The sequence below is a fragment of the Oreochromis aureus genome, linkage group 23 (assembly GCF_013358895.1).
Source record: "Oreochromis aureus strain Israel breed Guangdong linkage group 23, ZZ_aureus, whole genome shotgun sequence".
Taxonomy (NCBI): domain Eukaryota; kingdom Metazoa; phylum Chordata; class Actinopteri; order Cichliformes; family Cichlidae; genus Oreochromis; species Oreochromis aureus.
The window spans coordinates 28,577,850-28,591,711 of NC_052963.1; the positions used below are offsets into that span (position 1 = coordinate 28,577,850).

The 13,862-nt window shown below is 39.6% G+C and overlaps 1 long non-coding RNA gene across 1 annotated transcript; it reads left to right on the forward strand.

Annotated features, from left to right (window-relative positions):
* The first annotated feature begins 1,168 nt into the window (after nucleotides 1-1,168).
* LOC120436445 lies at nucleotides 1,169-6,694 on the forward strand. Its single transcript, XR_005610427.1, has 3 exons — nucleotides 1,169-1,225; nucleotides 4,730-4,895; nucleotides 6,296-6,694. It is a non-coding gene; the product is annotated as an uncharacterized LOC120436445 (long non-coding RNA).
* Nucleotides 6,695-13,862: the final 7,168 nt, after the last annotated feature.

Genomic DNA, 13,862 nt, shown 5'->3' on the forward strand with positions numbered 1-13,862 from the left:
TTTTTGCCTTTCACTATCTGATGCTTTTTTTTGCATTGTTATCGTGCTATTGTGTTTAGTTAGTTATGTTGCTCTTTTTTGTGCTTCTGTAAATTGCATACTCTGTTTTGTAATATTTCAGTGACCTTGTGGTTGAAGCCCTTTGGATGAATCCTTTGGATTTTTCCCCCATGAGTCTTCAGAATTGTTGGGATGAAGGGGCATCTTCATCACAAACTCTGCTTCTCTGTTGTGATTTTGGTTTATTCGCATGGCATCGTATCAGGCTCCAGACTTGATCTGAGAAAAGAAGCACTGCATTCGCCTCGATCGCCAGGAAATTAAGATTTTCTGGTTTTAAGCAGGAAAGGCGAGAAGCGTGAGAGAAGGCAGCTGCACGCATTGTGAGGGATTTCAGACACCGTTGTAGCTGCATACAAACATGTGTTGCACGTTCGTAAAACAAGAATTTCTGCAGTGAAACGTGAGAGACTGTAAAATCATTTTGAGCTTGCTAAAGTTTGTAATTTCAGAGCCCCCAAAACAACATGGCGACTCTCCAAACTTTTTCACTTTCATTTCACATCCTGCAAGTTTTCAATATGTCTTTAGTAAACAACAGTAGGTTTTTCAAGTTTACATTTGGTTAAGAAAAAAAGAAAGAAAGAAACATTTCCAACAGAAATGCCAAGAAAGAAACAGACATCTGCAGTAGGGATGGGTACCGGTGTCGGTTCTGACATAAACGGTAGTAACCAGACCGAAAAGCAGCGCACATTTCGGTGCTTTATTTCGGTGCTTTTTTTTTCCTGAGCCAATTCTAGCCAATCATTTTACGTTTCCGAGGATAGTAGGCGGGGCTAGGTACGTACATTCTTTTAGAGCAGAGCTACAGATTGAAAATGCCCAAGGCAAAGCGGTCAAAAGTCTGGCTGTACTTCACAGCAAAAGATGCAAACTCAGCAGCCTGCAACAAGTGCTTTAAGCTGATGCTGTGATACTGTCAAAGGAGGTAACACCTCAAATCGCATAGCGTTTTTTTTAAAAGCCGAGAAATGCGCTGTGTTTGATAGCTTGCTGCGAGACCTCACACCGTGCACATCTACTGCGGGTGTGGTGCCTGTTATCGGACCCGGAGTTAGCAACATCCCCCAAAAACCCGAAGAGTGGAGTCCTGGCCCCTAGCCCTGCCAGCGTAGCAGAAATGATGAGGATGATGATGGCAGCAGCAGCCGTTCTCCTCTGCGTGAGTAGCTTCATGTTGTTCGTGTGTAATTAACGTTGAGTACGCTAACCACATTATTACATTAATGCATGTAAGGTGAACTAGCAAACACCGTCGTAGTTACATGCGGCTGTCTTCTTGTTTGATGGCAGATACTCCCGTCACCCTGGCTAAAAAGGCTAAAATGACCAAAGAAAAAGTGGGAAACAGTTAAACATGAGAGGTTTTTGGGCAAAGTTTGTGTTTTTTCCATTGTTTAAGCACTGCTTCCAGCCAAGAGTGAGACCATATATGCCCTATAGCTGCAGAAAAGGCTAACATTGTTATCTTTTTTACAAAAAAACAGCTGAACATGAGAGGTTTTTGGACAAAGTTTGTGTTCTCCATTCTTTAAGCACTGGTTTGAGCACTGTTTAAGCACCGGCACCGTTTCAAAAGTACCGGTTTGGCACCGGTATCGGATAAAACCTAAACGATACCCATCCCTAATCTGCAGATGGTTTGTAGAGCTCCGTATCATTTCAGCTGCTAATGAGGGTGTTTATCAAGCTCACATTTAATGGAAAACAAGTAGAACTGAATAATTATACAATTAATCAGCCATTCACTAATCAGGAAAATAATCTTTTAATCATTTTCAAGGAGACTACCAGGAAATCTTTAGTGTACTATGTGGATTCTATCATAGACAAAATAATATTTTTTGATTCAGGACCAAATAAATAATAAATCATTTCTGACAGACCATGGACTGAACAGTCTGTCAGATCCGTTTCCACTTTGCAAATCTCATAAAGAATATCCTATTTAAGCTGCTTTAGCCCGTCTACATTTGCTGCAAGCTACTTTGTGACCCACCTCCACTGTAAGCTTTCTACTTGTGCTTTTTCTAATTCAATCAATGACATGCATTTTCTTGCTAATTCTGTTTCTTTCCCAACTTTCCTCACTTGTCCCAGATTTTGCAAAGAAAATCCAATTACATTGAAGTTTGTGAAGTATCTGAAGTATTGGACATCTTGAAGCGCATGAGGGACACTTGGAGTTCCACATTCAACTGAATAACTTCACGCTTTATTTTAATTACTGAATCACACTTTATTTGTGATCTGCTGCAGGTTGTAGGCAGCAAATCATCCCAAATAAGTTAAGAAAAAAGGTCATGAATTGGGTGAAAATGCAAAAAGTGGCATTTTTTAAAAAGTTCTCTTTGTTGTACCATCTGCTCACAAGACTCTCAGAAACATGTATAGTGTAGACATAAAACGTTCCTCCAATTTCAAAGTTGTGCTGACTGTAATGAAAAAAAGAGCACATTTTGTGCCCATGTTCACAAACAAATGCATTTCTTTTCATGACTTTTTCACATTTTGCCATAAGGCTGTTTTGGATGGAAGGTGAGGTTGCAAACCAGAGAGCTGTTGCCAAATATAAATGACTGAAAACAGAAAACGTCTTCTTTAAACTCTAGTCATCCCAACTGAAGCCTAAAGGGGAATCACAAGACTACAGCAGCAAAAGGGGGTTAAAGTGAAAACTTTCATCAAAAAGTCAGTTATTCTCATGTGCTTCTTCAGACCAAACTTTCAAACATTTAATTTTAGACAAAGAAGAACACTGGTGAACAAAGTTTTCTGCACAAAAAATGGATAGTTGTTTATTAAAAGGGTTGGCGTGTACAAATGTGCAGTATTTTAGTCCAGCCATCAGGTAGCCATATGACTCAAAGTGAAATTTTTGTCCAAAATGCTGTGCTGAAAAATGTATGGTTATAAACAGTTCAACAAAAAATCCTAATAATGTTCTATCCAAGAGAGTCAATCTGATACAGCAACCCCAAAGTACCCTTATCCATGAAATGGAGCGAAGGAAAAAAAAAAAGGTAACAAGACCACTATATGTTCATGAAACCAAAAGACCTTAAAAAAATCCAAAATGAGGTGAAGTGTCCTGTTTTCTGAAACCAGTAGAACCTGCTGAGAAGTCAGGAAATGAGGTCACTCGTGTGGACTCTATTGAGATTTTGCAAAACTTTGATCTGTGAAACTCATGAAGGACAGAAGTTACATAACTGTGCATAAACCAGCCGAGAACTACAGGTCACAACTCGATCGTTTCACAAGGAATAAAAGCTGCAGGAACTCTTTTACTTTCTAAAGTTTTCCAGGAGTTCTTGATAGAAACATGTTAATGAGAGCTGCAGAAACTCAGAGTAAGTCTTATTCAAGATGTGAGGTAGTTAAATTCCAAATCGATATGTTTCAAAAGGACTGAAGGAAATGAAAAAGAAACCACCAGAAGAAATTGTGCCTCAGAGGTCACTAGTAGAGATTGCAGTAACAGCCTTTGTTCATAAACCAGGGAAGTTAGCTTACATTAACAGCACAGCAACTTAAAAAGAATATATACTGGAATGTATAGAAATAATTTGTTGTTTTACATCATTACTTTGCAGATTAGCGATATCTGTGAGTGAGTTTACTCAAAATGGTCTTTCTGTTCAAATAAACTGCATCCTAAGCTGAATTTTGTGGAGACTTTATGTTTTCCTTGGTAGCAGTATTACTGGATATAAAGTTGACATTCATGCAAGGTGGAGCAGGTCATATGCATCAAAAGCTGTACTCTCAGCCCCGAGTCCCGAGTTAGAGTCCAGTGTGACAGCTTTGAGTCTCCAGTTTTACTTTGATATTAGATTTTCTATCTTAATTTTTTTTTACTAGAAGCAGTCCTAAAATGTTTACAGATCTTTTCTCAGTAATTTACATGGAACACCAACTTGTCTAATAACACTTGCTAAACAATTTTACCTCCAGCCAACCAGTTGGGGAATACACATACATTTTTCTGTTGCAATGCAGGGTTGCCAGGGTTGTTACCTACCAGTCTCTTGCCTGTGTGACTGAGGCCCAACAGACTCATAAAACACAAGAATTTCACTCACCAAACCTCTGAAATGGGCTGCATTACACAGCAAGCCATAATATTAGTCAGATAATGTATCCAACATGCTCTAATGTTCCTCATCAGTACTTTTAACTGATCAGAATAATAGTTTTTAACCAGGATCTTTAGCAATTTGATCAAGTCACAAGTTAAAAGTTACAGTTATTATTACAGTGCACCAGATACAGGCTTAGTCCAATTTAGAGTAAATGCAAAAATCAGATCAGACTAAGCAAACCCTATAATTGTGATGAGAAAAATTTTCTTGCTTTGTAACAAATCATGTTACTGCTTCAGATTTAACACCCTTCAATGTTTTTGAATCCAGCTATGATTCTGGTATTTCATCCAAACTCAAAGGTGTAAATTTAGATCAATTTTATTGTCACCAAAGCTAATCAGGAAATCAAACAGCTCATCAGCACCCAGTGAAACATCCTGTAAATGTGAAATCACAACTGCTTTTTATCTAAGCAGCAAATGTGAAAAGGATGGAGGTGTTTTACAGAGCAGGTAAACTATCTGTCACAACTATTTTTCCTCTCAAGACCAAAAGCTTTAATTTTGTGCTTTTTATAGAGGTGAAAGCTGAGCTGTGAGAGAGGGCAAAGTCTGCAGGACCTCACAGTGATGATGAGCTTCATAAAAAACACGGCAACTCTGAAAAACGAGAGCCATTACTAGTGATGAGTACCAGAGTGGAAAGAAAACATCCTGCTGAGGAAGAGATTAACCTCAGAGGAGGGTAAGAGAGTTTCAGCATTTTCTAAATGTGTGTGGAAAGTCACAGAAGTCTTCAAAATGTGTAAAATGTCAAATATTCTCTGTCAGAGGTTCTTGTGCAGGTTTTAGGGGCAGTGGTTGTAGTTGTTGCAGAGCTAATTAAGGAGGCTTAAAAAAGGTAGCAAAGTGACCACAGAGTGGTCTACTTAAATGCCTCTGAGACCTCTTTAAGGCTTAAATAACATCAATATAGACATTGTTAACATTCTAAATTCCATCCAAAGCCCCGATAAAAATGATCTAAAGTCCTCGAAAAGAGCTTTTGAATGCCTTTAATTTCCTTTTGAATATCATGATATGTTATTTTTCTGTTTAACCTGCAGTTTTTGCCAAATAGACTTTTTGTCTTAACGCATAGGTGTTATACTCTGGCCCGCGGGCCAAATTTGGCCCACAGCCTAATTACATTTGGCCCGCGAAGCCATACCAAATTACTATTAATGCTGGCCTACTGGTATTATACAGCTAATATATATATTGTTTAGTATTAAGCTTTGCTTGTTCCATATTCAGTTTTTCAGCAAAACTTGTTTGAGTCCATAAGAAAAGATTCATTCTTATATCTGGAGGAAGATTTTTTTTCAATAAATATTAATGTTGGCCCGCGACTTTGTTCCAGTTTTGAATTTTGGCCCACTGTGTATTTGAGTTTGACACCCCTGTCTTAACGCCTCAAAAACCACTATTTTGTGATCTTTTTATGGCCCAAAAGAGATTTAATTAGTTAAACCTATTATCGTAATTACCTTGTAAACAAAGCTATGAAAAAATTAACTCCCAATCAGTGCAAATATCCATATTATGAGAGTCATGTTGCTTTTAAATAATTTCATTCCTATCTTAGGTTTCCCCTTACTTTGCAGCTTCAATGGAAACCTGTAGACTGCACGTAAAACAGATTTATCCATCATGATGTCCCCATTAACTTAGTGAAGTTCCATTTAAAATCCTAAAGCTTTTTGAAACTACATGTAATGAGTGAATTTTGGACCTTCTTTGACCATAATTTTCTAAATAAACATGTTTTATTTAATAACATTTGAAACTAGCAACTGAGACCCTACACTCATCAGGAAAGTCTTTAATGAGCTCAGAGATCAGGTGAGCATTAGAGCTGTTTAGAGACTTTGACACAATTAGACTTAACAACCACAGGAGTCACCCCCTGCTGGACATTAGAAAGAATGTAGGTCTAGGACACTTTCAGCGTCACTTTTGAGACCTAGAAGCTATGTCCATCTTTTAATTGAAGAATATGTGGAAAATCTTAAAGTGAATACTAAACCCATGTGTAGCGGAGACCCAAATGAAAAGTTTAAGGTGGTTTTTAAGGTATAAAGTTAAATGTTTCTACTTCCTTAGTCTTTTTCTGTTAGGTCTCAGTAAGAAGACAAACTGCAGAGGACACACAAGGCAGTTCATGAGACTAACCCTGGAATTTGATCCTGGTTTCTGAGAGCAGATTAGTTCCACATGAGGCAGAGGACTCTGAAACCTGATTCTGACATTCTCAGACCTACACTGGGAAAATGTGTTGCTGCCGGTGACAACATTGTCAAGGAGTCACCTGGAAACACTCACCTGCCCTGTTGCCCTCCATCTTTCCAGGAACAGCTTGTTCTGAAGCCAAACAGGGGACTTCTGGGTAATTCCCTGAAGTAATTTCTATTGAAATCTCTTGCTTTTTGTCTCACTAGTTGCATTGCTAAAACTAGAATTCATTGTCTCAGAGCTCTTTAAAAACTGATAATGTGATCACATAAAAACTCTGATTAAACATGTTTTCACTGTAAAGGGATTTCTGGAGTGTTTCATTTTTTCCACTGAGTGTAGGGGTCCAGGAGACAAAACACTGCACATCTGTTATTATTCAGTTAAGAGCATTAATGGGTGAAGAGTCTCTGTGGTTGATTTAAAACTCATTCGCTCCACTTGATTTTGAATTCTTGACTCACACCAAAACACTCAAGTGCACATAGGTTTTCTTCAGTAATACCAATTACATTTTCATTATGCCAGCACGAAATAAACAGTCTGAATGTCTATATAGTTTTCTTGCTTTTCTTAGCAATCATAATGATACATCTGAAACCCATACTTCAAGGTCAGGTTGAAGTCCAGCAGAAAACAAGACTAAAACTGTTAGTTAAAAGTTAGTGAGTGTGTCTCAGTTATGGCAACATCAACCTGATCCCCAACACCTCCGGTAACAGGGGCAAAGTGTGTGTGTGTGTGTGTGTGTGTGTGGGGGGGATGTTCTGTTTCATTAGCTGTGACATGAGGTCCGTTGTAAATAAATGGTAAATGGCATGTGTGGTATCCACAGAAACCTCCAACTAAACCTCGAGCTAGAAGTTCATATAACCCATTTATATCACCACCAAACACAGTGAAAACATCAAGCAATTGAAAGAGCAGTTATGTCATTTTGCAATATTTGCATAAATACAAACAACACACCAAAACTTCATGCGACTTCAAGTAAATAAGGAAACGGAAAATTTTCTAAAAGTCGAGATTTCACACGTTCCAAAAATGCAAGTTTTGTCAAGCTCCGACCAAAATTAACTGAACCAGTCGCAAAAGAAGACCACAAATATATCTGACGCTCAATAAACAATAACATGAAATCAGACTTACCTTTCACTTCCAAAAAGAAACATCCATTCAAGACTACAGCTCATTTCCTGAATAACTTCATCTCCCACAATGCCTCAGAGCCATTTTCTGTCAAAAATCTAAATTTTCTGCCCAGTTACAGACATTTGATTGGACAAGGACGAGCGGCGTAACTAGCGTCGCATGTATTTTTCACCTTGCAACGTCTGATTGGTGGAACGTAATATTTACACCTCTGATGAAGTCTCACAAATGTTAGCTTTAATTTGATACCAAGATATATATTTTTTATATTATATTCATATTATATTATATTTATGTATCATATATATATATATATATATATATGTAGATAGATAGATAGTTATCTATATATACAGTGTTGGGGAGTAACGGAATACATGTACCGGTGTTACGTATTTAAAATACAAAATATGAGTAACTGTATTCTGTTACAGTAACCATTTAAAAAGGTGGCATTCGGAATACAGTTACTTTGTTGAAATAAAGGGATTTCTCGACGTTCTATTCCTGTTTCATATGTTAGGCTGTCCCCTCTCTATTTTTGGTAATTCCACTCCTCTGGAAACCCGAACAAAACAGGCATTAAGAGGCTCTAATGCCTGCGTCTCAATCTCGCGGCCCATGTCACCCTCATAATGAAGTGATGAAATATTTTTTAAAATTATGTTCAAAAAATTATTTAATATGAAGGCAATAGGCAGAGTGTTACAGGCATAGCCATAAAGAATGTAGCCTCATGGGCAGTGTAGCCCAGTTGTAAGTAAGCTATTAAGACTCGACTGTACACTGTGTTCGTGTTTTCCTCCGAAACAATACTTTCCGTTGGAGCAGCCTTTCAACGCCTCTCTCCGACTCTCGGTAGCAAAGTTGACCCAGACAACAAAGTAAAGCTAGTTTTCTGCTACGATCCTGACACGGAACCCGACGTATTAGCCAGAAGTCTCTTTACTACGGTTCGGAGCTGCAGACCTGTTTTATATATGTGCTGAATAGTTTTCTGTATGAGATTGTTGCAAAAAGTGCAGCCTTACCTAATGTCCACCTACTGTTACTCATTTTATATTAACATTTAAAAATCTAGTTGGTATTGGTATGTCGAGTAACCTTCACTAATAGTAATAAATCACACAGCAATAGTACATTCATGTAGTTGTAAAAAGCATGATAATATATTAAGTAATCCAAAGTATTCAGAATACGTTACTCTCATTGAGTAATGTAACGGAATATGTTACAAAATATGTTTTGGGGCATGTATTCTGTAATCTGTAGTGGAATACATTTTAAAAGTAACCTTCCCAACACGGAAGGAAGGAGGCCGGGGACTGGTGAGTGTCAGCACCGCAGTCCAGGATGAGACAACGAACATCCATGAATACATCATGAAGATGGCCCCAACTGACAGCATGCTCAGTGAATACCTCGGGCAGCAGAAACCCAAGAAAAAGGAGGAAGGCGAGGAACCATCATGGAAGGACAGGCCCCTGCACAGTATGTACCACCGGCAGATAGCGGAGGTGGCTGATATCCAGAAATCCTACCAGTGGCTGGACAAAGCTGGACTGAAAGACAGCACAGAGGCACTAATCATGGCAGCACAGGAACAAGCTCTGAGTACAAGATCCATAGAGCCTGGGATCTATCACACCAGGCAAGACCCCAGGTGCAGGCTGTGTAAAGATGCCCCTTAGACTATCCAGCACATGACAGCAGGGTGCAAGATACTAGCAGGCAAGGCATACATGGAACGCCATAACAGAAACATCTGTGCCGAATACGGCCTGGAAGTCCTGAGGTCAAAATGGGAGACGCCCCCTAGGGTGGAGGAGAATGACCGAGCTAAGATCCTGTGGGACTTCCAGATACAGACGGACAAAATGGTGGTGGCTAACCAACCGGACATAGTGGTGGTAGACAAACAGAAGAAGACGGCCGTAGTGGTCAATGTAGCAGTTCCCAATGACAGCAACATCAGAAAGAAGGAACACGAGAAGCTGGAGAAATACCAAGGGCTCAGGGAAGAGCTCGGGAAGATGTGGAGGGTGAAGGTAACAGTGGTCCCCGTGGTAATCGGAGCACTAGGTGCGGTGACTCCCAAGCTAGGCGAGTGGCTCCAGCACATCCCAGGAACAACATCAGAGATCTCTGTCCAGAAGAGCGCAGTCCTAGGAACAGCTAAGATACTGCGCAGGACCCTCAAGCTCCCAGGCCTCTGGTAGAGGATCCGAGCTTGAAGGATAGACCGCCCGCAGGGGCGAGCGGGGGATTTTTTTTTTTTAAATATATATCTGTTGTGGGCATTTTCATTTTCCAGCTTTAGCTTTCCAACTGATAGCCGTATAAATAGATGCAGATGCTGACTGGAAATGCCTGTTTTCATCTGAGAAACGCAAGGTTGCTGTGGAGCTTCCTGTATGTATGTAATCCACCTTAATGAGAGACCATCAAGCTCTAATTTTGCCAGATTGGAATTGGACCTGCATATTTGACTAAGTTTTACAAATGTTTGACTCAGTTTCTCATCACTTCTGTGCAGTTGCTAATAATAATGATTTATCTCACACATTTAGGACAAAATTCACTAACACTGTGCAAATCTGTGTTCTATAAGCTCTGTCAATACTTAAGAGGCACAGTGCAAATGTTTTCAGGGCACTTCTTGTGTCTGACCTTGCTGCATATGGATTTGTAGGAGTTTCCCTTTGAGAATGCAATCTTTTGGGAGGAGAATATTCCACACACATCTCCACTGAAGTCCTGAATGTTTCCCTCCTGCACCTGCCTGCAGACCAACCTGCTGTCCTGTCTGGCAGTCTTCTGAATCTGTCCTCTGTGAGTCATTCATCTTTTCAACATTGTTTTCCCTTGGAAACATCCACCATGTACCACCACTGTTTCTGTGTTGCCTCCTTCCATCTTGGAAGGTATTAGTCGGCAGGGGTCAAGCTGTTAATTGTTTTCTCAGTGCTTCAGTTTGGCCCTGAATGGTGCTCTATGTTTGGATACTGTGATTAATGTTCCTCAGGACATTTGTCCATTTTGCAGAATCAAGACCAAAGTCTGAGTTTCCAAATTAATATTCCTTCCATTTAAATGTTACCAGTCCCTGTCCTGAATCATCTTCACCCTTTACCTAAACGGATCAGATCAGTCAGTAGGTCTTCCACTGCCCCAACTGCAAATAGTGTTTTTATTAGAATAATAATACATCCTGTTGCCAAATTAAGTGGTTTAAGGCCGCACACACACGCACACACCCACAAACAAACAGAGTAGCTTTTGTACTTTTTGTTCTTGACTCCGCTCTTTATCTATTCCAAACACAATTTGGATTTGGAACATTATGGATTTTATCTCAACTCTAAACTGAGTTGCTTTGGGACTTGACACTTTAGTAGTCCTTTTTGACAGATCTTATCTGACTTTGCCTTTGACGTACAAAATTGTTTTACACGGCTTTGACTCTGAATCAAGTCATGAATCAGAGGGCTTTAGGCTTAAAGAGGACCAGCTTGTCTAGATTTAGTTTTTTATCTGCCTTGATTTGATACTTAGCACTTGATGTGCAGTTGCTGGTTTTGAGTTACTAGCATAGCTGGACTGGCCATCGGGCATACCGGGCATTTGCCCGGTGGGCCGCTGGCGATTTTTTGTTTTTATGGGCCGATGGATTTTTTTTATTTTTTTTTTTTTTTTAGGAAGGGTATATATAATGAAAGGTGTTGGATTGGCCAATTGGTCATGATCGACTCTGGGCTGGACCAATTACAGCCGAGGAGGCCGAATGCACCCTCCCCTTGTTCAGCAATCTTATAGACGAACTAAAGAAAATGGAGAAGAAAAAAAAGGAAAGGAGGTGTTTATGAAAATATCACTAAATCTGTCATTTATTAATTTTAATATTAATTAATGATCATGTCTCACCTCTAGTGTTCTTGGTCTTAATTTAAGGTTTCTACCATGTGTTGTAGATAGTTCAGGAGGTTAACTCGACCAAGCAGTCTTTTTGTTTCCGCTATGTACTGTTTAAAATCCAGAATAGGGAGGATGGTGTAGGTTTAAGTTTATTAGATTGATACATATATACCAACAAGGCAGTGTACATCAAAGCAGTTGTTTTCATGCAAAGGCTTTATGGTTTTTCCTATAGCGATTGACAGATGACGTGACTTTCGCGCATTGCATGCCAGGAACTCGTGGCAAAACAATCCAAATACCGCATCAAATGCAAGCATTTGCAGCACCATAAAACGTTCATTCTCCGGTTCCAATACCTTCTTGGTTTTTCTTTGCCGCACAAAAAGGAATGTACAAAACTAAGGAGAACAATGCCGGACCATACAAAGACAGACTCGACGAAAAGGCAAAGAAAAGATACGAGGAAAAAATCAAAGGAGTGAGAGGGTCAGACCCTTACGAGCACACAAAGTGGACAAAAGACGTTAGCGTGCTGCCCAACTTTAACCACGCTCAGATTTATAATTATATGGATCTTGGAGTGAGTGCATACACTCATGAAGTTTTTAGTAACTTCAGGTCACTGCAACAAGCCCGGTACAGTTTACCGACGGATGGGTACAGGACCTTGAAATGCACCGTGTAGAACGAAAGACCATGTACAAACAAAGGTAAGTTTACCAGTCTCACAAATCGTCTTCATAAATACACAATCGTTAACCGTTTATTAATATAACCTTTGAGCTCAACGGTAATTAATTAGTAGTGGAAATAATTTCTGGTGACAATAATATTGTATGTTGTAATCGCACTGGACAATTAGTGATACAAAACAACTGTTTTATCCTGTGAATAAAAGTATATGTTTTTGTCAATGTACCCTGGTAATAACAGAAGCGAAACGCAATATTATATACAATAAATAAAGAAGCATAGCGTGACAATTTCTGTTCAGCGCCAGACTTGCTTGTAACCTATATCACCAATTATGTTAAGAAAAATGACGTATTAAGTACTACAAAACACTGACCTTTGTGGGAATGCTTGGAGCAGACTAACATGTGAGCTGGAGTGTTCTGAGACGTTATATTTGGTATATCCGTTGGCTCTTACTTCGGAAACATGGCTTAAAAAATTTCTCTTCAACGACATAATCCGATAAAAAAAACCCGATCTCTTTACCCGTCGGCTTCCCGTGGCTGTCATGCGACCGGCTATTGCAGTTAATAATACAACAGCTTCTTGCCATTTTTTGGGTTTCTTTTTATCGCTGTGTAACTGAGTTCAATTGAAAGCCTGCGTGCGCTAGTACCTCTTGCCTCAAGTTCCCAGAATCCTTTGCGGTTTTACCCCTGAATGACGTCACATTTTCAATCTCTATCCTGGTGGGCCGGTCTCTAGTCAAAATGCCCGGGCCGATTTTTTGTCCCAGTCCAGCCCTGGTTACTAGACTTGCAACTTTGGCATGATAACTTTTGACTCAACTGATTTGGGACTTGAAATTAGCGATGAGTGAAAGGCAGAATTGTGGAACTGAGTTATGCAATTCAGTGTTAAGAAGGCCTTGATACATGAATCTAAGAACTTTAAGTCTAACTTGAGACTTGAAATTTTATGGATTAATTTTATTTAGTCAATAAACTGTTGAACTGGCTCTGTGTTTAATCTCCAATGTTCATGTTGAAAGCTGCAGCAGAAGTTGGACCATCTTTGAATTTGTTGTCCTCTGGAACTCCCCCAGACTTTCTGATCTGGACTCCAAATGTTTCCCTCTTTGTTTCCTTGCTTTCCTCTTCGATGTTTTCCTCCCTTGAGTTTTTCTGACAGATGACTTACGATGCAGAGGAATTCCTTCCCTCTCATCCCTCTTTTCGTGCAGCCTGGGATTCCCTTGTTTTAGGAAAATAAGACTAGGCTGGGCTGAGCGTGGGGGATGATGGGAGGTTGATGGGCGGATGACGGGAGGATGGGGGAAATGATGATGAAGGACAAGGCCTGTTTAAGTCAGGGAAACCCTGGATACTGCTGCAGCAAGAGGCTTGGGGACTGAATACCTCAGCTGCAGGTGAGGAGTTCCACTGCTTAATATCTTATGCAGTTATTGGGAAGTACACAAGATCTTGCATCTTGGGATTGTGGTTTGTTGATCAAAAATAAACATTATGATTGGCATGCATAAAATAAACTATTTATATTATTACAAAAAAATCCTACAAATCATAGTGTTTTGGTTATTTCCCAGCAACACTGAGGACTTAAACCTCAAAGGGTTAAACCAACCCTTGAAGATTTTCCCCAAAGCATTTTTATCAGACATATTTTTCCAACA